Source organism: Triticum urartu, chromosome 6, assembly GCF_003073215.2.
Source record: "Triticum urartu cultivar G1812 chromosome 6, Tu2.1, whole genome shotgun sequence".
Lineage (NCBI taxonomy): Eukaryota > Viridiplantae > Streptophyta > Magnoliopsida > Poales > Poaceae > Triticum > Triticum urartu.
In genome coordinates, this window is record NC_053027.1 from 277,210,208 (window position 1) to 277,236,908 (window position 26,701).

Consider the following 26,701-nt stretch of genomic DNA (forward strand, 5'->3'; position numbering starts at 1 on the left):
CGGAATTAAGTCCAGTAGCTTCATCTGGGCCGTCCAATATGATTCCAGCCCATTGTTACTTCCGGCCCATGTATGGCCCATGACGTCGTTCGTCCCATATGAGGCCCTTCATAACTCTAGGCCCAATAAAAGCCCGAGATGAAACTGGCCCATAATGAACAGTGTATCACTTTATACCCATTAACGGCCCATTATTTCGTCGGCCGTTTCCAGCCTGAGTTAACTTTCGGCCTTCTAAGGGCCCATTTATTCTTGGGCTCATTTCTAGAATTCGGTTAGTTATGGTCCGTTGCTGGCCTGTTTCGTTTGTGGGCCAAATTCATCCCGTGTTTACATTGGGTCCATTTGTGGCCCGTTAACCTGTTGGGCTGTTTTCATAGCGTTATCAAATGCGGCTATTAACGGCCAGTTATGGTCCACGAATAGTATGGCCCATGTTTGGCAAAATGGTTATACGCCCCGTAGAAGGCCCATGGATCCTATGGCCCGTAGAAGACCAATGGACCCTATGGCCCGTAGAAAGCCCATGGATCATAAGGCCCGTAGAAAGTCCATGGATCCTACGGCCCGCAGGAGGCCCATGGTTACAACAGTCTGTTTATTGCCATGATTATTGTGGCTTAGTTACCAAAAATAGGTTATTATGGTCACTAGAAAGACGCAGAAAAAGAACTGTAGTGACTACAAGCAAACAACTAAACAAGACAATAAGGAAATAAATAAGTAAGCAACTAACGCTAGCCTATTACAGCTATTACACATATTACATCCACAAAGTTCGCCACCAGTGCAAATATAGGGAACAAAGCAGCATATTACATACACTAGCCGTCAAAATTGGCCACCAGTGCAAATAAACGCAGAGGCAAAACAAGTCCATAACTGAAACATCTTCAGAAGAGCTCAAGAAACATTATCCTGGGTATCCACCATGTTGGCAATAATCTTAGCAAGCTTATTAGCTTTGTCCTGTTTGGCACTAAAATCCTCCAACGCTTGATGTTGCACCGGAAAATATGCATCTGAATGCTCCAGGGACTTCCATAGTCCTTCCGCTTCTTGTCGCAGCATAGCCGATCGATGTCTTTCAGCTTGTAGTTGAGACTCAAGAAACCAAACTAATTCAGACAGTGAGTTTGAATAGCTTGTGCAAGCGGTAGTGGCCAGTAACTCGAATAGTAAACCAAGACAGGACTTTGGGGTTGCCTCACTGTCTTCAAGATAGTTTTCCTTAGCTGTTTTATCAGCTTTGTTGGAGACAAACAAGGATGTCTCATGGTCCTGAACCTTATTTGCATTACTTCCGTTATCATTGCTTCATGAGGCACTCTTCCCCAATATTCTGTCAGCATTCTAAAAGAAGAAACAAGCAGACACATAACAGGTTTAGCATGTACTGGTACATGAAACTCATTTCGGTGAACCAGTTCATTGGTAAGGTGGACGAGATTAACCAACCAAGTCTTCTATTGCCAAGTAGTACATTATAAAAGCATCAAACAAACATATATCTATGTCCTATGGTCACTACATTGTCTTGCCAAATCAAAATAGAGCCATGGTTCAAATCATATTAGTTCAAGAGAAAGCGGCACTAAAGGAATACAAAGCATGGGAAACTAAACGGCACAACAAGATTTTAGATGGGTACCACAGGTCTACATGTACAACAACACTATATTGTCCCTGTTATGATGCTAGTAATGTGCATGATATGAGAAGTCAACTGTATACACAATTGAAATTGAAATCAACAGAGCTATTTATAAGAGCAAACCTTTTAAAGAAACATGCGTAAACATACTTGTTGTGCCATTGGAGTTTCCATTGGATAGTTCAATTTAAAAATAAGTTTGTATGAGTAAATACAGTGATACAAGAGCGAAGCAGTATGCACGATACCAATGGAATCTTAAATGAGAGCAGTTATTCCTCAAGTTTAAGCACTTCTTCTACATGAACAGAGTATAGTAAGATGCAAGCATATAGTACTTCAAATAAAATGAGCTCATAGACCTTACCACATTCTTGGTTCGGGACCAGTAAAGAACAAGGCGTTCCCAATCATCGTCCAGTAATGTGTCTGAGGAAAACGTAAGGGAATTTGATGAGTTTCTTTGCCAGTGAAGTACGTTTTCTTCAGGTAATTCTGATACTGCCGCCAAGCATTCTTGAAGATAGCAGAGGTATTAGCACAGGTTACCTCATCCTAAGTTTCCAAATCAGTCCTTCTCTATAGAGAAAAATGGGAAAATTTGTTGTATTATAACCATCATGGAGGTAGAATGTATGGGACAAGGCAAAGTAATTGCCACGAATAACATTACTTACACATAACTCCTGGACAAACACCTGCAACAGGCATTTTCCTTCATCTTCAGTATAATATTTCCATGATGGGAAGATACGCACATAGGATTTAACAACATCAAATGCGATAGATGCTAAACTATGAATGGCTGGTTGTGCTACCTCCACAGGAATAGGTGTACTAACTGGTGGAGTTGGGGTTTGCTGTGGTAGTACTGGCGCTTTGGGCACTGGAGCTGCCTTACTAACTGCTCTTGTTTGGGAGCTCTGTGGTGGAGATGGTGTTGTGTCAATAGGAATTGGGTTACTATCTGCTGGGGTTGGGGTTAGATTGGGTGAAGCTGGTTCTCTGCCCATCGCAGTAGGGGTAAAATCTGCGAGAGTCTGGGTTATGTGTGGTAGGGCTAGTTCTCGTGCATGTACAACCGGGGTGCTATCTCCACCAAGAGGTAGCACTGTTTTATTTGAAGACCGTGTTTTTACTCCGCTAGATACTGCCATCACCCGCTCCAATTCAAATGGCTGATAAACAAGAAACATAGTTGAATGTACAGACATTGTATGAGAGACAAATGCAATAGATAGTGTGGAAAAAAGAGGGAATTAAATAATTAACATGTATATTGTTTAACTAAAATGGATAGCATGACATAATTTCACATATATGATGTCTATCTAAACTGGATAGCATAGCATAACATAATGCAAAGATATGATGACTAACTAAACAGGATCCCATGACATAATTCACATACATGTTATCTAAGTAACCAGGATTGCATGATTTAATTCACATATGTGATTTATATGCTAATCAGAGGGCATTCCCATATATGATGTCTGAACTAAGAACATGGCGTTGAATATTGTGTATATGATGTCTAAACTAAGCAATGCAAGACACCATATGCATGATATGAGCAGTAGAACCGTGCCAAGTTAGAGCATACACCTCGGTGGGGGAATATGACTGGTCATCTGTCTTTGAATCCATCTCTGAGGAGCTATCGGGACCCAGCAAGAGATCTGCTTCGACAGGTAGCACTGTCTGCTCTGAAGGCCTTGTTTTCACTCTAGATTTTTCCATCACCCACTCAAATGGCTGATTCACAGGAAGAGTAGTTTAATGTACAAACATTGTCGACAAATGGAAATTTAATGAAGAAAAGGATGGGCTAGATATCATTCAAATATATGATGCCTGGTTAAACAAGTTGGCATTGCACATTTCACATATATTATGGCTGGCTAAAAGACATGAGACTACATAATTCCCATATATGATATTGAAACTAAACAGGTGGCATTACAGAACATGTCTAAACTAAGCAGATGACATATATGATGTCAAAAGTAGGCACTACAAGGAAACATATGCATGATATGACTAACATCATCATGCCAAGTTAGAGCAAACACCTTGGGGGTAAATAGGAGTGGTCAGCTGCGTCTGAATCCGCCTCAGAACAGATATCTTCCTCTGGATTACAATCTGGAGAGGGGTAGGGTTTTTTATTGAACCCACCATGGAGCGATGTCTGCATGACATTGTATTGCCGCCCAAAAGTCTTCTCTTTTTCTCTACATGTTCAACATGACTGTGTACAATATCTGACATGCATACAAAAAAATAGTGAGGTTATGCAAGGAGAGCATGCAGAAATCTAGAGTAATGGTAACAACCAGTGGATGGATCCAAAAATAATGATAGCAGGCTGATGATTGCTTTAATTTAATAAAAAACAGATGATGATTGCTTTACTATTTGTTTCACACCCAAGATGAACAACATAGGAATACCCTAGGTGAACCAGATATTAGATAGAGATACTATTCATTGTTGCCTCAATATGTGCCCCACAACTAATTTAGAACTCAAGTTTGAACATCAATTTGGACCTGACTTGGAGTCTAAGAGGTGAACAGGACAATAAATTAGCAGGTAATATTAAGCAATGCATAACATAAGCAGAAACAAAAGAGTGCGACCTCTCTTGTGGACCCGTGTACTCCTCAGGTTCATCTGCTGAGTCGATGATGGTGATGCCATTGCGGTGGGTGCCCGTGGGAGGGAAGGAGATCTGAGGCAGCGAAAGATAGCCAGGATTCATGATGTCTGGTTTGGTGGATGCTTCTGTCGATGGAGTAGATCAGGTGAGGTGGACGACATCGCGGCAGGAGTAGGACAAACCACACAAAGTTTTCTTCGACACCTACCTGTAACTGAAGTAATTATGTAAGGGCTCATTTGGCTTGCATGATTCTAAAAATGCAGGGATAGGAGGAAAAACATCGGAATAGGATAGGAATGTACATGGGAAACAAAGCATTTGTGAACACAGGATTTCTGTCAACTTGGGTGTTTGGTTCACAGGAATTGGAGGAGCAGAGGAATGCAAAGAAACATAGCCAAAATAAAGTGAAACCATATGAAAGCGTGTATAGTTAGAATGTTATTCTGCCTCAGGGCACTGCTCTACTGTGATGGATCGTTCCGTCGTTGGAGCAGCTCCGGTGAGCCGTAAGACATCAAGGCTGAAGCAGCACAAGACAGACATCGTTAATCTCAAGTGGGATTCTAATAGCATCTCCAATAGATGATGTAAAATGCATTACCAAAAAGTGATAGATGTAAAATTTACATCACCAAAAACCACCTGACTAGAACAGATGAGGTAAAAACTGCTGACTCTGAACTTAACTGTCGAAACTGAAATTTAATGTGGAATCTGAATGTTACTATTGAAACTGAACGCAATGGTAGTAGAGAGGCACTTCACATGGGATAGTTTAGGGAGGGCTCGTAGTTCATCTTCAACCTGCACCCCCCTGAGCCGCCAGCCACCACCAGTCGAACCCCGCGCCGCCTCGCCGCCCCAAAACAACTCTCCACCGTCGCCTCGCCGCCCCGAAACAACTCCCCACCATCGGTCCGCGGCCGCCCCGGCCAGTCCTCTAGCCTCCCCCCCCCCGTGCCAAGCTTTTTCTCCGGCAATCCCCATGCCACTGCCCCACCACCGCGCCCCCCCATCGGCGAGCAGCACTCCACCCAGAACCCTAAGATAGATAGTGGGGTACCTCTCCGGCGAGCCCCCCTCCCCGGGTGGTTCTTCCTTAACTCCGGCGAGATCCCCCACCCCCTGAAAATCGACAGACCCAAAAGTCGATTCAATCGACTGAAGTGTAGCTAAATCGGAGCAGAGCAGCAACACGAGCGAGGGGGAGAGCAGCAGCAGAAGCACGAGCAAGTGAGTGAGCGAGCGAGAGCGGGAGCAGCAGCAGCTGGGCGAGCGAGAGCCGGAGCAGCAGCAGCAGCGCGAGCGAGTGAGCGAGCGAGCGAGAGCCGGAGCAGCAGTAGCAGATCCGGCTAGTATGGACACCACCGCCGAAGGGGCACGCACTAGGGAGAGCCGCCGTGGAGATGTCGCCCGCGGCGCCGGCTTCGAGGTAACCGCTCCATGGGGGTGCGGGATGGAGCACCCTCGGTGCCGGTAGGTCGAGTTAAGGAGAAGGTGCGATGTGATGAGTGTACAACCTCTTTGGCGGCACCGAGTAGGCCTTGGCTTCGTCTGAGGAGTCAGTGAGGATGCTGCGGTTCTGGTGGAGCAGGTTAAGGCGGCGCTATGGGGATGGAGCAGCCGCGATAGACGATGCGATCGTCGGAGCAGCTCCTTGGAGGTGGAGGACGGGGCGGCTGAACCGGCAGGACGACGGGATGAACGACGGATCCTCATCCAGGGAGGTGGATGAGGGACATCGACCTGTTGTAGTGGACGACGTTGTCGGGGAAGAGGCTCCAGCTGGGCAGCGGTGAGGTGGCGGACAGAGGAGGGTGGGGTTTCACAGCTGGAGCGGAGAGGTTACGGCAGCCAGATTTCGAATGGCGAAAAGGAGGCGATCGGAGGAGGGAACCATGACTTAGGAACGTGTTTGTCCAAAATGTAGGGTGTGTTACAAAAGTACCCCCACGGATTTGAACTAGCAGCCCTTTCGGCTCAGGGTTAGAAGGGGGATTTCACATGTCGGGATTTGGCAGCTAGAGGGAGTTTTCGCGCGTGTTGTAATTTTGGGATAGCAAGGCGCTGGTTGTGAAGGCGCCTGTTTTGGGAGCACGATATCTGAATTTTCGGCATATAACAAGGCGTGGGTTGAATTTTAGGGACAAGCCTAATGTGTAATATTGTACTTGTATTACGTACCAAATCAATTCGCACTTCCCTAAACGAAAAAATAAAACTATGCACACCACACAAAGAAAGAGTCTTGTCCTGTTTTACTATATAAATGCTATTCAAAGCTACTCCCTCCTTCCATCTATATAGGGCCTAATGCGTTTTTCAAGGCTAAATTTGACCAAGCAAATATTAGAGCAATAATATATGACATGCAACTTACACAAAGCACACCATTAAATTCGTGTGTGAAAGGAGCTTTCAATGATATAATTTTCACATTGTGCATGTCATGTACTATTAATATTGTCAATAGTCAAAGTCGGTCTTAGAAAACGCATTAGGCCCTATATAGATGGAAGGAGGGAGTATGGATCCATGTTATGTCCAATTAATTTTTTTCGCTGGCTGTATAATGCATGTAACCTACTCATGCCAACATTTTAGTGCGTTCCAAATGTCTATACTACCGCTGCAATTTAAACTGAATTTGAATTCGTTTCTCTATTTCAATAAGAATCTACAATCATGATTGTTGCCAACTTCAACCATCATTCGTGTATTACCTTAACAACACACCACATGATTACTATAGAGATAGATATGAACTATGTGTACTATATGAACTCGAATTCAATTTTTTGAATACACTTGATGTTGATTCCAAATAATATTACATTTGATGTACTAACTAGATATTCATAATCTAAACCATGTTCCATACGTACACCGTGTTTATCACACAAAGTATAGTACCCCGCCCCCTACATTATGACAAGTATTTAGCCCTGAGCTACAAAAGCCACACATTAGCCCAACTTATAATCAATGTTCTACATTATGATATCTTCTTCAAGTACCCATATCCACTTTTTTATAATGAATTATGATCTATGTTCGTCTTTAACACCTTCACGATCCTCTTCTCTTTGTAGCTAGCTAGCGCTAATTTTCTATCGTGCATGCACACACCCCGCCCCCCTCTCACCCTCCCTCAGCGTCCCCTCCATCGCGCATGTTCATTATTTATCTTTAGGTCGTTCATCCACGGTGTGTAGGCCCCCTGAATCCTTGTTTCCGGCACACACCGGTCGATATACCTCTCTAGCCAAGTGTGCCTACCACAAACACATACTTCCCCTCTTCTCTTCTCACCGTCCATGCCCCCTATGTCCAATATGGTTCCACGCACGTGCACACTCCCGCCCCTCTTTTCATCGATCTCATACTCGCACACTCCTCCCCCTCGACATAGTAGGCCTCTCGCACCACCTCCTAGCCGCACCCGTCTCCCCATGTCTGTCTCTCCGGACCTTATTTGCTTCTAACACATGCATGCATGTATACGTATTGATCTCCCTACATATAGCTAGGTCGACTATAATTCTTTTTCCCCACGCACTGATAGACTTACCTCACTAGTTATGTCTCTCCCTTTCTCGGACACACGAGGGTTGATCTTCCTATGTAGTTACATATGCTTACCACAACCATATCATCTCCCTTATAATCCTTGCATACCTCCCGACCCGTCTCTCACACGCACGTGCATAGACAGACAGACATCCCCACCCTCTCTTATTGATATTGCACTCGTACCCTCTGTTTGTCTAGCAAGCCTCCCCCACCATTTGTGAGACGCCGCTCCACCACCAACCCTCCGACACTCTACCTTTGTCTTTCTCCCAACCTTATGCCTCTGCTACACATATACATGGATGCCGATCGATCTCCCTCTATACATAGCTAGGTCTCTCTCCTTCTCCACACATATACTAGTCGATCTACCTCTCTATAGTTAGGTCTCTGCCCCCTCCCCCCCCACCGATAGTCGAACGTTGTAGGTAGGTATCCATGCCATAGAGAAAAACTGCACCTCTGCCCTCTCAAATTCTAGTAGGCCAGCCACCCTGTATCTTTGATGTGGGCAAACACAAATTTGATGGCACTCTTTATCGATCGTGCAGCCACACACTTCATCCCTGTTTTTGATTCTATCGATATCTCACGCCGATGATCCCTCCACTCTCTTCTCGTAGATCGCTCCCTCTATATATGATATATCCATGACTCTGTTTCACACACATTGCATATGTTACGTTTTTTGTTTGAGATATCATCGAAACATTGTCTCGGTTTCGCACAAACCATCTCTGTCACACCCACCAACGTATGTACCTGCACCTAAAGAAGAGGTGCACGCAGGATGCACGTACTCACGTCTTGTTCCCGGCCACACCCGTGCGGGTACATGGTGGAGTTCGTTTCTGTATGAAAAGGCAGCCCACGTGATAATTTGACGTGTGTAGCGGTTGTTTACTTGAAGGAGGGTCGGGTACCACGCCTAGACGGAACAAAGTTCGACTTGACGCGTTAGCATTAAATAAAGTTATATATTCCTCCTCAATGGCGCGTAGTGCAGAATATAAAACGATTGCCATGGGGAAAATAGAAAAATATGCTCCACTATATACAACATAGCCTGCCTGCCTGCCGGGGTTTCTCTTTCATCACACCATCTCCCACAAGGCGGCGGTGGCCTGTCTCTCTCACCGTTGGTCGATGATCCGGCCGCATCCCATCCGCCGGCGAAAAGGGAGGATGTGCATCGTTTCTCCGTTCAACGGTGTTGAGGCAGCACGTCCTGATCTGCGGTACCTGTCGTTCTCTCTCACCAAGCTCCGGCGTGCTAAGGCCTTCGCCACTTTCTCGCTGCCGTGGTATGGGCAGATCCCGGCCGCTGGCACCCTCCTAGTAACATCCGACGACCCTCAGGTACAGCTTCCTCCGGCCTTGCTCCACTTCCCATCTTCCCATGTTGCTGCATGTGGATCTTCTTTAGTTGTTTGCTTAAAACGTATCTCGGTCGGCATACTTTCCATCTTGCAATCTCGTCCTCAAACCATTTTTGATAAACCACCATGCTACTATCTTTCCCTTATTACATGGAATATGCTTCTTTTTTGTCGGCGTATGCGTCTTGAACTCGTGTTATTCACCAGTAATTGTTTCCTTTCTACCTCTTTTTTGCAAACAGGGCTATCCATTTCACTTCGTTGTTATTGCGACCTTTTGGTGAACTGCACAGATCACTTTTTTCTTAAGAGTGTTTTGTGCAGTTCCACCAAAATGTCACACAGGCAACGTTTTTACATTTCTATGGGACTGCAGAAAGGGAGATTGGTTTTGCTATCCTCCTCATCCAACTCCGTGCCTGATCTTCTGCAACAAGTAGTTAGTTCTAAAGAGAGATCACAGAGGTGATCAGCTTCTATTTGTGTGTGTTATGTTTCATCATCTAGTTCCACTATTATTGTAATCACACTAACTGGATATCTTTACAAACAGGGATGGTCTGCTCAATTTTAGTGGAGGTGCACAAAATGATCGGATTGTGGTGTCCTCCGTACACCCCCTTTTTGGCTACGGTGCTGGGCAAAACTAGCTGCCAAGCAATGAACACTGTGCCCAGGAAATGGACCCATGCCTACGAATAGCATTGATCAATTTCATTTGTACACCTTCTCACAACTTTGTCTTCAGTTGTGATGTGAATATTGGCGCTGATCTGCGAACCATTGAGATGCATTAGCAGCCATGGTAGTTTCATTTGTATTTGATGGAATATTGTAAAGAGGACACACGATCCTAAGTTGAAACCTTTTTTTCCTGTAGGAACCAAAGTTGAAACCTTCATATCATCACAGTACAATTTCATTAAAATTATGCGTACATATAAACAAATCCTGAAGGATTGATAGTAATGCCAGAAACAATTCAACTTCGTTTCGCGGACATGTGGGACATCCTTCATCCAGCTCCACCTGTTGTGCAGCAATATTGACAGCACAATTGCAGGGAAAGATTCACCCTGGTCGTTGCGCCGCATTAGTAATGACTAGTGAGCAGTCAAATCACAGAGCCCCACCTTCACTACAGTAAGTTGCTCGGACGAAGCAACCATCATTTCTGTGTTCCTTGAATCTGCTGGTACTCCCATATTCCCAGAGTAATAAGTTGCCCGGGCGAAGCAACCATCACTTCACCTTTCTCACAATAAGTACCTCCTTGGGCCCACTGAAAAATAACCTTTCTCTCTCCATCAAGTGCATTTATTGTCAATCTAACCCTGTCACCGAAACACCTCTTTGGCTACAGTTAGTTCACGGTTAGTCATGAGTTAGTCTAACCTCCAGCTAAGTTAGAGTGTCCAAACAGGAGCAGTATAGGACATGCAAGTTGCTCAAAGCATACAGCCAAATTCTTACGTGAAAGGATCTTTTTTCTTTTTGAAAACGGAACATGAAAGGATCTTCTAATGATATAATTTTCAAATTATATAAAATATTATCAATAGCCAAAGGCATCCTTGAAGAATACGTTAGGCCCTACTCCCTCCGTCTACGTGTATAAGTCACCTTACGAAAACCAAATAATCCCAAAATACTTAGGCGCGGTGCATTAACTCCCACCTCGTTTCTTGTTTCTTGACATATCCACCAGTAAGAGATGTGGGGCGTGCATGTTTTCAATGACTTAGACTACCAAACACGACATGCAATTGTTAGTTCATTGCATGCAACGCTATTAATTAGCAAATAAATATTAATTTCTCTCATTTTCCCCTCTTCCTTGGTCACGGTGCACAATCTAAGATGACTTATTCACTAGATGGAGGGAGTATATAAAATCTTACCAATAGTCAAAACCAAGTGTTACTACTGCACCAAACAAGTTCAAAACGAGAAACTGGACCCACTCACGGCACGGCATGCCTGTCTCATTTGGTCCGTCGGTCAAAGCGCTTCCTCTTCTTGGCATAACAATAGAGTACAGTAATTTTTTAGAATGCTCTTGGCATGTCGCTAACATGTGATGAGTTAACCGACCTCAATAGACGGCAAAAAACGCCAGCCCGCCGCACTTTGAGAGAGACGAGGAGCGAGAAGCGATACGGGCTGGTGGATTACTAGAGCTAGGTGTCGCACGGAGGCCAAGAAATATGCTGATAGCGTGTGTTGGCCACGTACAGTATGATGTAACTACACTGGGCTGCCGTGTTTCGTACTCTTCCGGTCTACTATGGAGATGATTGGTTGATTTTATATCGCTAAATAATATAAAATATTATGAGTGCAGATGCTCCACCATGAGGTTCCTTGCTCCTTCTCGGTCGTCGGGAATCTATGTTCTTCCACACTTTTTTTACATGAGCTTTGTTCATCCTTTTTCCAACACGCGAGACATCTAGCATCAAGGTGCACGTGTCATGCAAGAAAATGGAGATAAGCAGTGCGTAAGTGAGTTGTGCACTACGATGGCACCTAGTACTACGTAATATTTTTCCTCCTCAATGGCACGTGAATAGTGCATGTACTCAATGACGGAGCACGGGATGGTAGCCATGGACATGGTCGGCCCTTTTTGGAGAGAGTACTAAATACGTATTAAATTTGATGTGTCCTGTCAACTCATAGAACGAAGAGAAGCACACACTGAATAACGGAGCACGGGATGATAGCCATGGACATGGTCAACCCTTTTTGGAGACTACTTTTGATGTGTCTGGTCTACTCGCAAACGAGGAGAAGCTTTGCTTAGTACACTATCGACTGTAGTACCATCATCATTGTTCGACTTTCGGAAGAGGCAAAGAGCCAAGTGCATGGTCACCTACTCATAGTATAACCGGCCATGTTTGCACTAATGTTTTAACGTAGTACCTGAGTGTATTGCTCCAGTGATCATCACACATGAGACAATCGATTCACACCCTTCCACGCTCCATTTTGACTTGTGTTCCTTCCTTCGTCCATAACGCTGACAAGTGGGCCCAATGCTCACGTATACCAACGTGGTAGTTAATTATTTTGTAAGAGTCAGCTATGACACCCTTTCGATGCCACATCAATGTACCCACTAGAAACAAGTTATACTTGTTCGGTTCAACCACCTCCCTAGGTGTTTGGAGAGGAATTGGCCTACACCGCCTGCCCACCTATAGAACCGCCTCACACTTAATGTTTATTTGCTACTCCCTCTGTTCCTAAATATAAGTCTTTTTAGACATTTCAAATGGACAACAACATTCGGATGTATGTAGACATATTTTAGAGTGTAGATTCACTCATTTTGCTTCGTATGTAGTCACTTGTTAAAATCTTTAGAAAGACTTATATTTGGGAACGGAGGGAGTAATTAATAGCATTGCATGCAATGAACTAACCACTGCATGTCGTGTTTCTAGTCTCAAGTCATTAAAAGCATTCACACCCACATCTCTTATTAGTTGATATGTCAAGAAACAAGAAATGAGATAAAAGTTAATGCACCGTACCTAAGTATTTTGGGATTATTTGGTTTTTGTAAGATGACACCTAGACGGAGGAAGTATTATACTTGAAGGCTACAAGGTTGGCTATAGATGATGTGGCAGTGTCATGTAGCCATCAACTGGTTATACTATTAACCATGCTCTTATAATACTCCTATATTTAGGAACGGAGGGAGTAGTTGGCATGCATGATACTACCTATAATACTCCCATTACAACTAGCCTGGAAGAATTAAAATACCTAATCTAAATGGTCGCCGCCTGATCTCTTTGTCCTCCTCTAGCATCCGGCAGAAGAAGAATCGAGCAAGACACCGACTGTATTCACCAGCGTCGCCTCGGCAATGGCCTTGATACGTCTCTGTCGTATCAACTTTTCCAAACACTTTTGCCCTTGTTTTGGACTCTAACTTGCATGATTTCAATGGAACTAACCCAGACTGACGCTGTTTTCAGCAGAATTGCTATGGTGTTATTTTTGTGCAGAAATAAAAGTTCTCGGAATGACCTGAAAATTAATGGAGCATTATTCTGGAACATATAATAAAGATTGGAAGGAAGATCCACGTCAGGGGGTGTCCCACCTGTCCACAAGGGTGACACTCCATCGACCTCAACCTGGACTCCATATATTCACTTTTAGGGAGAAAAAACTAGAGGAGAAGGATTCATTGCGTTTTACGGTACGGAGCCGCCGCCAAGCCCTAAACTCTCTTGGGAGGGCTGATCTGGAGTCCGTTCGGGGCTCCGGGGAGGGGAATCTGTCGCCATCGTCATCATCAACCTTCCTCCAACACCAATTTCATGATGCTCACCGCTGTGCGTGAGTAATTCCATCGTAGGCTTGCTGGACGGTGATGGGTTGGATGATATTTATGATGTAATCGAGTTGGTTTTGTTAGGGTTTGATCCCTAGTATCCACTATGTTCTAAGATTGATGTTGCTGTGACTTTGCTATGCTTAATGCTTGTCACTAGGGCCCGAGTGCCATGATTTCAGATCTGAACCTATTATGTTTTCACCAATATATGAGAGTTCTAGATCCTATCTTGCAAGTCTATAGTCACCTATTATGTGTTATGATCCGTTAACCCTGAAGTAACAATAATCGGGATACTTACCGGTGATGACCGTAGTTTGAGGAGTTCATGTATTCACTATGTGTTAATGCTTTGTTCCGGTATTCTATTAAAAGGAGGCCTTAATATCCCTTAGTTTCAAATAGGACCCCGCTGCCACGGGAGGGTAGGACAAAAGATGTCATGCAAGTTCTTTTCCATAAGCATGTATGACTATATTCGGAATACATGCCAACATTACATTGATGAACTGGAGCTAGTTCTGTGTCACCCTAGGTTATGACTGTTGCATGATGAACCGCATCCGGCATAATTTTCCATCACCGATCCATTGCCTACGAGCTTTCCATATATTGTTCTTTGCTTATTTACTTTTCCGTTGCTATTGTTATCATCACTACAAAACACCAAAAATATTACTTTTGCTACCGTTACCTTTTATCACCGTTTCCACTACTATCATATTACTTTGCTACTAAACACTTTGCTGCAGATATTAAGTTTCCAGGTGTGGTTGAATTTACAACTCAGCGGCTAATACTTGAGAATATTCTTTGGCTCACCTTGTGTCGAATCAATAAATTTGGGTTGAATACTCTACCCTCGAAAACTGTTGTGACCCCCTATACTTGTGGGTTATCAAGACTATTTTCTGGCGCCATTGCCGGGGAGCATAGCTCTATTCTTTGAGTCACTTGGGATTTATATCTTCTTATCATTATGAAGAACTTGAGAGACGCTAAAAAAAATTTATCCCTCAACTTTGAGGGGAGGTAAGGAACTGCCATGTAGCTCTGCACTTGATTCACCCTCTGTTTTGAGTAAGCTTGCGACACCTATACCTGCTTCTGCTATTAATTCTGATATGTCGCATGTTATTGATGATGTCACTTCTGCTATGCATGATACTTATGATGAAACTACTTCTATGCTTGATACTACTATGCCACTCGATGAATTTCTTGATGAACAACTTGCTAGGGTTAGAGAGAATGAAATTATTGAAACTCGTAATATTGATGAAAGTAATGATGAAGACTCTCCCCCTAGATATGAATTACTCATTGTGCCTGAGAGCTATGTTATGGATGAAGAAACTGCTAGAGATTTTCTTGCTCGCAATGATAGGAGTGATCTTAAGAAATTATTAGCTAAGCTGAAACAAAAAACTTTGAATGCTAGAATGAAATATGATTCTGCTTATGCTACTTCACCTATCTTTGTTACTGATAAGGATTATGATTTCTCTGTTGATCCTGAGATAATTACTTTAGTTGAATCTGATCCTTTCTATGGTTATGAATCTGAAACTGTTGTGGCACATCTTACTAAGTTAAATGATATAGCCACCCTATTCACTAAAGATGAGAAAACTCGCTACTATTATATCCTTAAGATATTTCCTTTCTCATTAAAGGGTGATGCTAAGATATGGTTTAATTATCTTGATCCTGGCTGTGTGCATAGTCCCCAGGATATGCTTTATTACTTCTCTGCTAAATATTTCCCTGCTCATAAGAAACAAGTTGCTTTAAGGGAAATATATAATTTTGTGCAAATTGAAGAAGAGAGTCTCCCAAGCTTGGGGGAGGCTTCTCCAATTACTTAATGCTTTGCCTGATCATCCTCTTAAGAAAAATGAAATACTTGATATCTTTTATAATGGACTAACCGATGCTTCCAGAGACCACCTGGATAGTTGTGCTGGTTGTGTTTTCAGGGAAAGAACACCAGATAAAGTTGAAATTCTATTGAATAATATGTTGGCTAATGAAAATAATTGGACACTTCCTAATCCAATCCCTGATTCAATTCCTGAACCAACTCCGAAGAAGAGGGGTATTCTATTTCTCAGTCCTAAAGATATGAAAGAGGCAATGAAATCTATGAAAGCAAAAGGTATCAAAGCTGAAGATGTTAAGACTTTACCTCCTATTGAAGAAATACATGGTCTTAATTTACCGCCTGTTGAAGAAATACATGGTCTTGATAACCCGACACAGGTAGTAAAGGTAAATTCTCTCTATAGATATGATAAAGCTGAAATCCCATTTACTAAGTTTGCTAGCCCATGCTTGGATGAGTTTGATGACTTTATGGTTAAACAAGAAAACTTCAATGCTTATTTTGGTAGAGAATTAAAACACAATGTTGATATGCTTGAACACTTGGGTGATTATATGGCTAATATTAAAGGTGAAATTAAACTTATTAGTAAACATGCTTCTATGGTTACCACTCAAGTAGAACAAGTAATTAAAGCTCAGAATTATTTGCTCAGTGAATTGAATAGTAAGAAAAATGATAATGTTGTTAGAGTTATGACTAGAGGTGGTTAAATCACTCAGGAACAATCTGGTAATGAACATTGTAGCGACCTGACCCGAATGGATCACGTCTACTGTGCTACGGTGCCATCCCTAGATCAGTAATGCTGACACCACACACTACATCGAGGTTTTATAGCAGAGTTGCAATCACACACTTATTACATCGATGGCTCAAAAAGAACTTATTACAATAAATATGGCTTAAGGCCATATTATAAAGATAACAGCGGAAGACTTGGAAGATAAATGGGTCCATCAACTCCAACGGCATCACTGAGTATAGGGCCACGACCTAAAAACACCTCAATCGTCATCTGAAAAGTCTGCAACATTAACGTTGCAGCCCGAAAATGGGTCAGCACATGGAATATGCTGGCAAAGTAACACATAGAGAGTAATGGAATGAAACAGCTATACTATATGCATATATGGCTGGTGGAAAGCTCTATGGTTATAGTTTTGCGTAAAGCCAATTTTTCCCTACTGCAAAGGAATAAATTTATTTAACTATCATGGTGGTTGTGAAACATTGAGAATGGTTGACAGCATTCTCAATCCCAATTAAAAATAATTAAAACCCAACAAAATTAATTAGAAGTAACATGTTGAGATTCACAATGATATTCAAGTACTAGATACTCAAGTTGTCCATAACCGGGGACACGGCTAATCATGATTAGTTTGTACACTCTGCAGAGGTTTGCGCACTTTTCCCACAAGACTCGATCGCCTCCGTTTGGTTTCTCGCACTACATGGTGTTTGAGAAACGGATGACCGAGACATAGTCTTTCAGAAGCGCTAGCACCTTACATGTGGGGTAGACCGTACCACCTACAACCCCTACATCTGCTAGTCCACCCCGTAAGAGTTCGCACAACTTAGTCAACTATGCCAGAGCCCATAATGGCATGTGGCTGCACACGAAAGTTTCTAGCATGAAAGATCTTATGATCCCTTTGAGCCTGGGTGGCGGTCCGAAAAAAAACAGGCAAGTCCTGATAGACATCAGGTGCCTCAATCCACCCAGATGTGTGTTTAAGTTGCCACCTTAGATAAACCATTAAAATTATCAATCTCACATCTGTCATGGATATCACTCACCCAATCCACGTCTACTAGCATAGCATGGCATAATAAGCAAACGTAGAAGTAACTCCCAAGGGTTTGATAATAATACAGGTAATAGGTACTACCTCATCTACTTCCCATCCCACAATTTAATTAGATCCTAATCATGCAATGTGAGAGGATTGATCTAATGCAATAAAACATGGGTTGTAGAAAAAGGTATGATCAAAGTGTTACTTGCCTTGCTGATGATCCGCGAGTCCTAGGGTTTCGAAATAACAGGCGGCGCAATCCAGGTAATCTATCGCAGACAAACAACAAGCATACAATAAGTACTCATCTAATGCACAGGTAAAACTCGAATGAGAGAACGAACCAGGTAGTTCAACTTAAGAACTCCGGTTGCACAGAAGAAAGAACCGAACAAAGAAACAAACGGCGAAAGAAAACAACTTGGTTCTAGCAAGTTGAAACTAGGTCAAATTTTACCAGGGCAAAAACTTGTTTAAGTTGATTAGACGGAACGGCGGTTTCAAGACGAAACTCCAGGCGCTTGAATCACCTGATTCCGATAAACGAGCGAAAAGAAAGACTAGAAAGAAGATCGGATCTGAGATCGCGATCGCGGAATAAATCCGACGAAAAGAACAAGAAGAACGGTTAAATGAACGGACGTTCGTTAACCTAGAAGAATCCGGTGATCACGTTCTTTAGGAAGAACGGTCCGGCGAACGGTCAAAGCAACTAAATCGGAAAAGAAAACGAATCCGATCTAGGGTTTCGGAGAAGAAAACTGAACGAAAAACCGATCTAGAAAACCGGAACGGTTTAGAGAAGAAAAGAATCGGAACGATTAGAAGAAAACGATCCGATGAAAAGAATAGATGTAGCGCGGGGCTACCTCCGGCGAGGTCTCCGGCGAGGGGCTCCGGCGGCGGCGGCGTAGGGCGGCGGCGGCGGTGACGCAGGGCGCGGGCGGCGGCTTAGGGCGGCGCGGCGTGGGGTGTGGGGCGCGACATGGGGTGGAGCTTTAGGCTTTGGGTTTGATGGTTTAGAGGGGGGGTGCTTGGGTATTTATATTGGGGAGGGGTGAGGAGACTTGGGGTAGGGGGCAAGGAATTAGACTAGGATTAGGAATCCTAGATGAAAAAGAAAAACGGAATAAAGGAAAAAGGCTAAGAATCCTACTAGGATTCGGTAGAAGCAAGAGGCGAGGCGCCGGCCTCCTGCGCCTGGCGCATGCGCACGCAGGGGCTGGGCGGCCGGCCGGCTGGCTGGGCTTTAGGCCCGGCTGGCCTGCGGTAAGTCTTTTTTTTATAAACGGTTCAGCGCGCAGAAAAAAAACAAAAAGAGATCTAAACGAACTCCGAAAAATCTAAAGTAAATTTTCCCCGACTCCTAAAAATGAGCCGAACAAAATGAACTTTTCTCCGGACCTAAAATGCAATTTTCGAAAACGCGCATTTTTCCCTATCCAAATAAAATGCAAATAAAACTCCGGCAAACAAAATTGATCTATTTATTAAATCTTCATTTTTCCTAAATTTTGGGAAAGTCATATTATTCCCTCTCTCATATTTTTGGTATTGGAAAAATAATTGAAGATAAAATAAAATAAATTAAATGATCCTCTTTTTCAAAATTTGAGAGAACTCAAATATGAAAATAATGAAATCTCCAACTCTCTCCGAAGGTCCTTGAGTTGCGTGAAATTTCTAGGATCAACCAAAATGCAAGAAAAATATGATATGCATGATGGTCTATGTATAACATTCCAAATTGAAAATTTGGGATGTTACAAACCTACCCCCCTTAAGGTGAATCTCGCCCTCGAGATTCGGGTTGGCTAGAAAATAGGTGAGGGTGGTCCTTGAGCAAATCTTCTTCTTTCTCCCACGTGGCTTCATCCTCTGAATGGTGGTTCCACTGAACTTTGCAAAATTTGATAACCTTGCCGCGAGTAACTCTGCTGGCATAATCGAGAATCTTGACTGGCTTCTCCTCATATGTTAGGTCATCCTTTAACTGAATCGCTTCGAGTGGTACTATATCTCTTAGCGGTACCTCCGCCATCTCGGCGTGACATTTCTTCAGCTGAGAAACATGGAATACATCGTGAACTCCTGACAGTCCCTCTGGTAATTCCAACTTATAAGAGACTTCTCCCATACGTTTCAAGATCTTAAACGGTCCAACGAAACGCGGTGCTAACTTTCCCTTGACTCCAAAGCGCTTAACTCCTCGAAGTGGGGATACTCGGAGATAAACTCTGTCTCCGGTTTCGTAAACTGTCTCCTTGCGTTTTGAATCTGCGTAGCTCTTCTGCCTGGACTGGGCTACCTTGAGCCTATCGCGAATCATCTTAACTTTCCGTTCAGACTCCTTAATCAAATCTGGTCCAAAGAATTGACGATCTCCAACTTCGTTCCATGACAACGGTGTCCTGCACCTCCTTCCGTATAAAGCTTCGAAAGGTGCCATCTTCAAACTGGTTTGATAGCTGTTGTTATAAGAAAACTCCGCATACGGCAAATTATCGTCCCAACTAGATCCATAATCTAGTGCACAAGCTCTCAGCATATCTTCCAAAATCTGATTGACTCTCTCGGTCTGTCCATCTGTCTGCGGGTGAAAAGCTGTGCTGAACTCTAGTCTGGTTCCTAAAGTTTCATGCAACTGATTCCAAAACTTTGAGGTAAATTGGGTTCCTCTATCTGATACGATACTCCTCGGAACTCCATGCAAACAAATGATTCTAGTCATGTATATCTTTGCCAACTTAGCACTGGTGTAAGTGGTCTTAACTGGAATAAAATGTGCTACCTTCGTCAAACGATCAACTAGTACCCATATCGAATCATAACCTGCTTTCGTCCTGGGTAGTCCTATGATAAAATCCATGCCTATCTTTTCCCACTTCCATTCGGGTATCGGCAATGGTTGTAACAATCCTGCTGGCTTTTGATGCTCGGCCTTTACTCTCTGACATACGTCACAAACTGCTACATATGATGCAATATCCTTCTTCATTCCGGTCCACCAGAATGTTTCCTTCAAATCCAAATACATCTTGGTATTCCCTGGGTGAATCGAATACGGTGAATCATGTGCCTCTTGCAAAATCAACTTCCTGATCTCCGGTCATTGGGCACATAAACACGGTCCTCAAACCATAAGGTGTCGTGTTCATCCTCACGAAATCCCTTTGCTTTTCCTTTGCTCATTCTCTCTTTTATAGCAGCAATCTCCTTGTCAGTTTTCTGAGCTTCTCTGATCTTATCCATTAATGTTGACTGAATCTCCAATGCTGCTACATAGCCTCTCGGAACTATTTCCAAACATAGCTCACGAAGGTTTTCTGCTAATTCCTTTGGTATTTTCCCCGTCACTAGGGTGTTGACATGGCTCTTACGGCTCAATGCGTCAGCTACTACATTAGCTTTTCTGGGATGGTAATGCAATCTCATGTCATAATCCTTGATGAGCTCCAACCATCTCCTTTGTCGGACGTTCAACTCCTTTTGAGTGAAAATGTACTTCAAACTCTTATGATCCGTGTACACCTCACAATGATTTCCAATGAGGAAATGTCTCCACGTCTTCAATGCATGCACTACGGCTGCTAACTCCAAATCATGCGGGGCATAATTCAACTCATGAGGCTTCAGTTGCCGTGAAGCATACGAAACAACTCTCCCTTCCTGCATAAGCACTGCTCCAAGTCCTCGACGTGAAGCGTCGCAATACACCTCATAATCCTTGGTCTGATCTGGCAAAATCAATACTGGTGAGGTAACCAAACGTTTCTTCAACTCCTGAAAACTAGCCTCACACTCCTCAGTCCAATTGAACTTAGTATCCTTCTTCAGCAATTCAGTCATAGGCTTTGCAATCTTTGAGAAATTCTCAATGAATCTCCGGTAATATCCTGCGAGTCCAAGAAAACTCCGGATCTCTCCAACTGTTGTTAGTGATTCCCATTCGGTTACGGTCTCAACCTTAGTGGGGTCAACTGTTATACCTTCTCCGGATATAACGTGTCCGAGGAATCCAACTTCCTTCAACCAAAACTCACATTTGCTGAATTTGGCATATAACTGGTGTTCCCTTAATTTCTCCAAAACCAAACGCAAATGTTCCTTATGCTCCTCTTCATCCTTTGAATAAACCAGAATGTCATCAATGAACACTACGACGAACTTATCCAAAAACTCCATAAACACTTTGTTCATCAGGTTCATAAAATAGGCAGGTGCGTTAGTCAATCCAAATGACATAACGGTATACTCATACAATCCATATCTTGTGGTGAATGCTGTCTTACGTATGTCCTGCTCTCGAATCTTCAATTGATGGTACCCTGATTGCAAATCGATCTTGGAAAACACTTTAGCTCCTTGCAACCGATCAAACAGATCGTTGATCATTGGCAGTGGGTACTTATTCTTGATGGTTACTTCATTCAATCCCCGATAATCAACAACCATCCTTAATGATCCATCCTTCTTTTCCACTAGTAGTACGGGTGATCCCCAAGGCGAAGAACTTGGGCGAATGTAACCTTTATCCAATAACTCCTTAATCTGATTCTTAATTTCTACCAAATCCTTTGCTAGCATCCGGTACGGTCGCTTCGATATTGGGCCTGTGCCTGGCAATAACTCAATCAAAAACTCAATGTCTCTATCCGGTGGCATGCCTGGCAATTCCTCAGGAAATACATCAGGAAAATCCTTTACCACTGGTACTTCCTCCTGCACGACTCCTGTTAGGCAATTCACTTGTGTCCTTTTTGGTACATGCCGGGATACATACTTGATCCTTCTTCCTTCTGGTGTGGTAAGAAAAATTGTCTTACTGGCGCAATCGATGTTTCCTCCATACATCGACAGCCAATCCATACCAAGAATCACATCCAATCCTTGGGACTCCAGAATAATTAAATCCGTTGGGAATACATGCCTTCCTATACTCAATGGTACTTGGAAACATCCTTGTCTGGCCATGTATTATGCTCCTGGCGAGCTTACTAGCATAGGTGTTTTAAGAATCCTAGTGGGCAGGCTATACTTTTCCACAAATCCCCTTGATATGTATGAATGCGATGCACCAGTATCAAAAAGAACGAGTGCAGTAAATGACTTAACCAAAAACTTACCTATTACTGCATCGGGCTGATCTTCAATCTCCTCCACATTAACGTGGTTCACCTGTCCCCTATTGAAAGGGTTCGGCTTCTTCCCAGAGCTTCCATTGCCATTTCCATTATGGCCTTCGGGACATTCATTGGCATAATGTACGGTCTTCGAACACTTGAAATAGGTGACTTGACTCAGGTCTCTCTTGGTTGGGGTCGATGGGGTGGTCTGGTGCTGGCCGTTGCTTCCTCCCTTCCCATTTCCATTCTTGTGGCCATTATGGTTGTGCGAGCTACCTCCTCCATGGGTGTGCTGAAACTTAAATCCCGGTTTAGGGGCAAAACGGGGCTTCTGCTGGGCTCCAGAGTTATACTTCCCCTGTCCATACTTCCTCTTGCGGTTCTCAATCTGCTGTTGCTTCCCTTCAATCATGATGGCACGATCTACCAACTCCTGGTAGTTGTTGAAACTCGCTACCATCAACTGCATGCTTAGTTCATCATTCAGTCCTTCCAGAAACTTCTCCTGCTTAGCTGCATCCGTAGCAACGTCATCTGGGGCATAACATGCTAACTTGCTGAAATCGTCAACGTACTGGCCAACTGTCCTTCCTGCTTGGCGTAAGTTGCGAAACTCACGCTTCTTTATGGCCATAGCTCCTGCTGAAACATGGGCAGTGTGGAAAGCTTGCTGAAACTGATCCCATGTGACAGTGTCAACTGGGTAAGTGGCTGTGAAATTCTCCCACCATGCTGCCGCGGGTCCGTCAAGCTGATGTGCGGCAAACTTCACTTTCTCACCATCTGTGCATCCTGCAGTGGTCAACTCCCTTCCTATCTTGCGGAGCCAATCGTCTGCTACTATTGGCTCGGTGCTACTAGAAAACACCGACGGGTTCAGCCTAAGGAAACGGGCTAAGTGGTCAACAGGTGGTGGTGGTGGTGGGTTGGTGTTGTTGTTCTGCTGGTTCTGGACTAACATCTGCATCAACTGGTTCTGTTGCTGGATCAACTGAGTGAGCTCCGGAGGGAATCCATTATCACGTCTCAGAGGCATCTGAGGTTTTAGAAAAGACGAGATATAAGAATAGAGGGGGTCTAAAGGGAAAACACTACCCATATGCACATGAGGCAAAAGCACACAATATCACTTCAATCAATCAAACAAGGGCTTACAAACGGTCTAACTATCGCAAAAGTGCTCGACTATTATGTTTACATGGGGGAATTCTACTACTATCTAGTGGTCATCTAGAAATTTGAACCGGTGGAAGACTCCATGATATCTGCTCCAGCTTCTTCTTCAAAGTCGGGTTCACTTGGATCCGAATCGGTGTCGTCGATGATGATGTAGTTGTTCGTACATGCGATGTACTTGTCTTCCTCCATGGGATGCTAACTTCCTCTTGAGTCCTTCAATCTCCTGCTTAAGATCGCAATTGTGCCTTGCTAGAGCTACAATCTCATCCATGTAGTCCTTGCGTGTAGACTTCAGTTCTCCTTCTAGCTCGATGATCCTTGCCTTTGCATTCTTCAACTCTATCATATCATTGCACATCTGGTTCTTGTGGCGTCGAATGTGCTGGTTTAACTCCTGGATGAAAGATGCAATGGACCTATCCTTCTTGGTGCTGACTAACTCCCATTGTTCATCTCGGCGTCCGCAAATCTGGTAGATAGTGTCCTTGAGGTCTTCTTCATAAACTTCTCCAATGCGTCCTATGGTGATATGAGCTGCCATGCTCCTTCCCAGACTCCAGGTGGGTGCATTGAAAACACTATCTATAGGCTTCGTGATTGGCGCGAATGTCCTTCCCGGAACGTGAGCTTGAATCTTCCAGCGCTCCTCTTCAGGCAGAGTGGCGTTGAAGGTTCCCGTGAAGCTTGGTAATCCAATGTTCAGGTACTTGGTGACTTCCTTCAGGTGAAATCCAAAAGGTGTGCCTTCATCCGGCTGAGCGTACTTAATCTTCGCATGCGTCATCCTAAAGAGTAGAAAAGATGAGGAGTTAGAAAATGAGAAGAGAATGGTGATCTATGGCTTTAACTTAGTGGTCGTGTCCTACAGTCAGCGTGTGCTCTGATACCATCTCTGTAGCGACCTGACCCGAATGGATCACGTCTACTGTGCTACGGTGTCATCCCTGGATCAGTAATGCTCACACCACACAGTACATCGAGGTTTTATAGCAGAGTTGCAATCACACACTTATTACATCGATGGCTCAAAAAGAACTTATTACAATAAATATGGCTTAAGGCCATATTATAAAGATAACAGCGGAAGACTTGGAAGATAAATGGGTCCATCAACTCCAACGGCATCACTGAGTATAGGGCCACGACCTAAAAACACCTCAATCATCGTCTGAAAAGTCTGCAACATTAACATTGCAGCCCGAAAACGGGTCAGCACATCGAATATGCTGGCAAAGTAACACATAGAGAGTAATGGAATGAAACAGCTATACTATATGCATATATGGCTGGTGGAAAGCTCTATGGTTACAGTTTTGCATAAAGCCAATTTTTCCCTACTGCAAAGGAATAAATTTATTTAACTATCATGGTGGTTGTGAAACATTGAGAATGGTTGACAGCATTCTCAATCCCAATTAAAAATAATTAAAACCCAACAACATTAATTAGAAGTAACATGTTGAGATTCACAATGATATTCAAGTACTAGATACTCAAGTTGTCCATAATAGGGGACACGGCTAATCATGATTAGTTTGTACACTCTGCAGAGGTTTGCGCACTTTTCCCACAAGACTCGATCGCCTCCGTTTGGTTTCTCGCACTACATGGTGTTTGAGAAACAGATGACCGAGACATAGTCTTTCAGAAGCGCTAGCACCTTACATGTGGGGTAGACCGTACCACCTACAGCCCCTACATCTGCTAGTCCACCCCGTAAGAGTTCGCACAACTTAGTCAACTATGCCAGAGCCCATAATGGCATGTGGCTGCACACGAAAGTTTCTAGCATGAAAGATCTTATGATCCCTTTGAGCCTGGGTGGCGGTCCGAAAAAAAACAGGCAAGTCCTGATAGACATCAGGTGCCTCAATCCACCCAGATGTGTGTTTAAGTTGCCACCTTAGATAAACCATTAAAATTATCAATCTCACATCTGTCATGGATATCACTCACCCAATCCACGTCTACTAGCATAGCATGGCATAATAAGGAAACGTAGAAGTAACTCCCAAGGGTTTGATAATAATACAGGTAATAGGTACTACCTCATCCACTTCCCATCCCACAATTTAATTCGATCCTAATCATGCAATGTGAGAGGATTGATCTAATGCAATAAAACATGGGTTGTAGAAAAGGTATGATCAAAGTGTTACTTGCCTTGCTGATGATCCGCGAGTCCTAGGGTTTTGAAATAACAGGCGGCGCAATCCGGGTAATCTATCGCAGACAAACAACAAGCATACAATAAGTACTCATCTAATGCACAGGTAAAACTCGAATGAGGGAACGAACCAGGTAGTTCAACTTAAGAACTCCGGTTGCACAGAAGAAAGAACCAAACAAAGAAACAAACAGCGAAAGAAAACAACTCGGTTCTAGCAAGTTGAAAGTAGGTCAAATTTTACCGGGGCAAAAACTTGTTTAAGTTGATTAGACGGAACGGCGGTTTCGAGACGAAACTCTAGGCGCTTGAATCACCTGATTCCGATAAACGAGCGAAAAGAAAGACTAGAAAGAAGATCGGATCTGAGATCGCGATCGCGGAATAAATCCGACGAAAAGAACAAGAAGAACGGTTAAACGAACGGACGTTCGTTAACCTAGAAGAATCCGGTGATCACGTTCGTTAGGACGAACGGTCCGGCGAACGGTCAAAGCAACTAAATCGGAAAAGAAAACAAATCCGATCTAGGGTTTCGGAGAAGAAAACTGAATGAAAAACCGATCTAGAAAACCGGAACGGTTTAGAGAAGAAAAGAATCGGAACGATTAGAAGAAAACGATCCGATGAAAAGAATAGATGTAGCTCGGGGCTACCTCCGGCGAGGTCTCCGGCGAGGGGCTCCGGCGGCGGCGGCGTAGGGCGGCGGCGGCGGTGACGCAGGGCGCGGGCGGCGGCTTAGGGCGGCGTGGCGTGGGGTGTGGGGCGCGGCGTGGGGTGGAGCTTTAGGCTTTGGGTTTGATGGTTTAGAGGGGGGGGGGGTGCTTGGGTATTTATATTGGGGAGGGGTGAGGAGACTTGGGGTAGGGGGCAAGGAATTAGACTAGGATTAGGAATCCTAG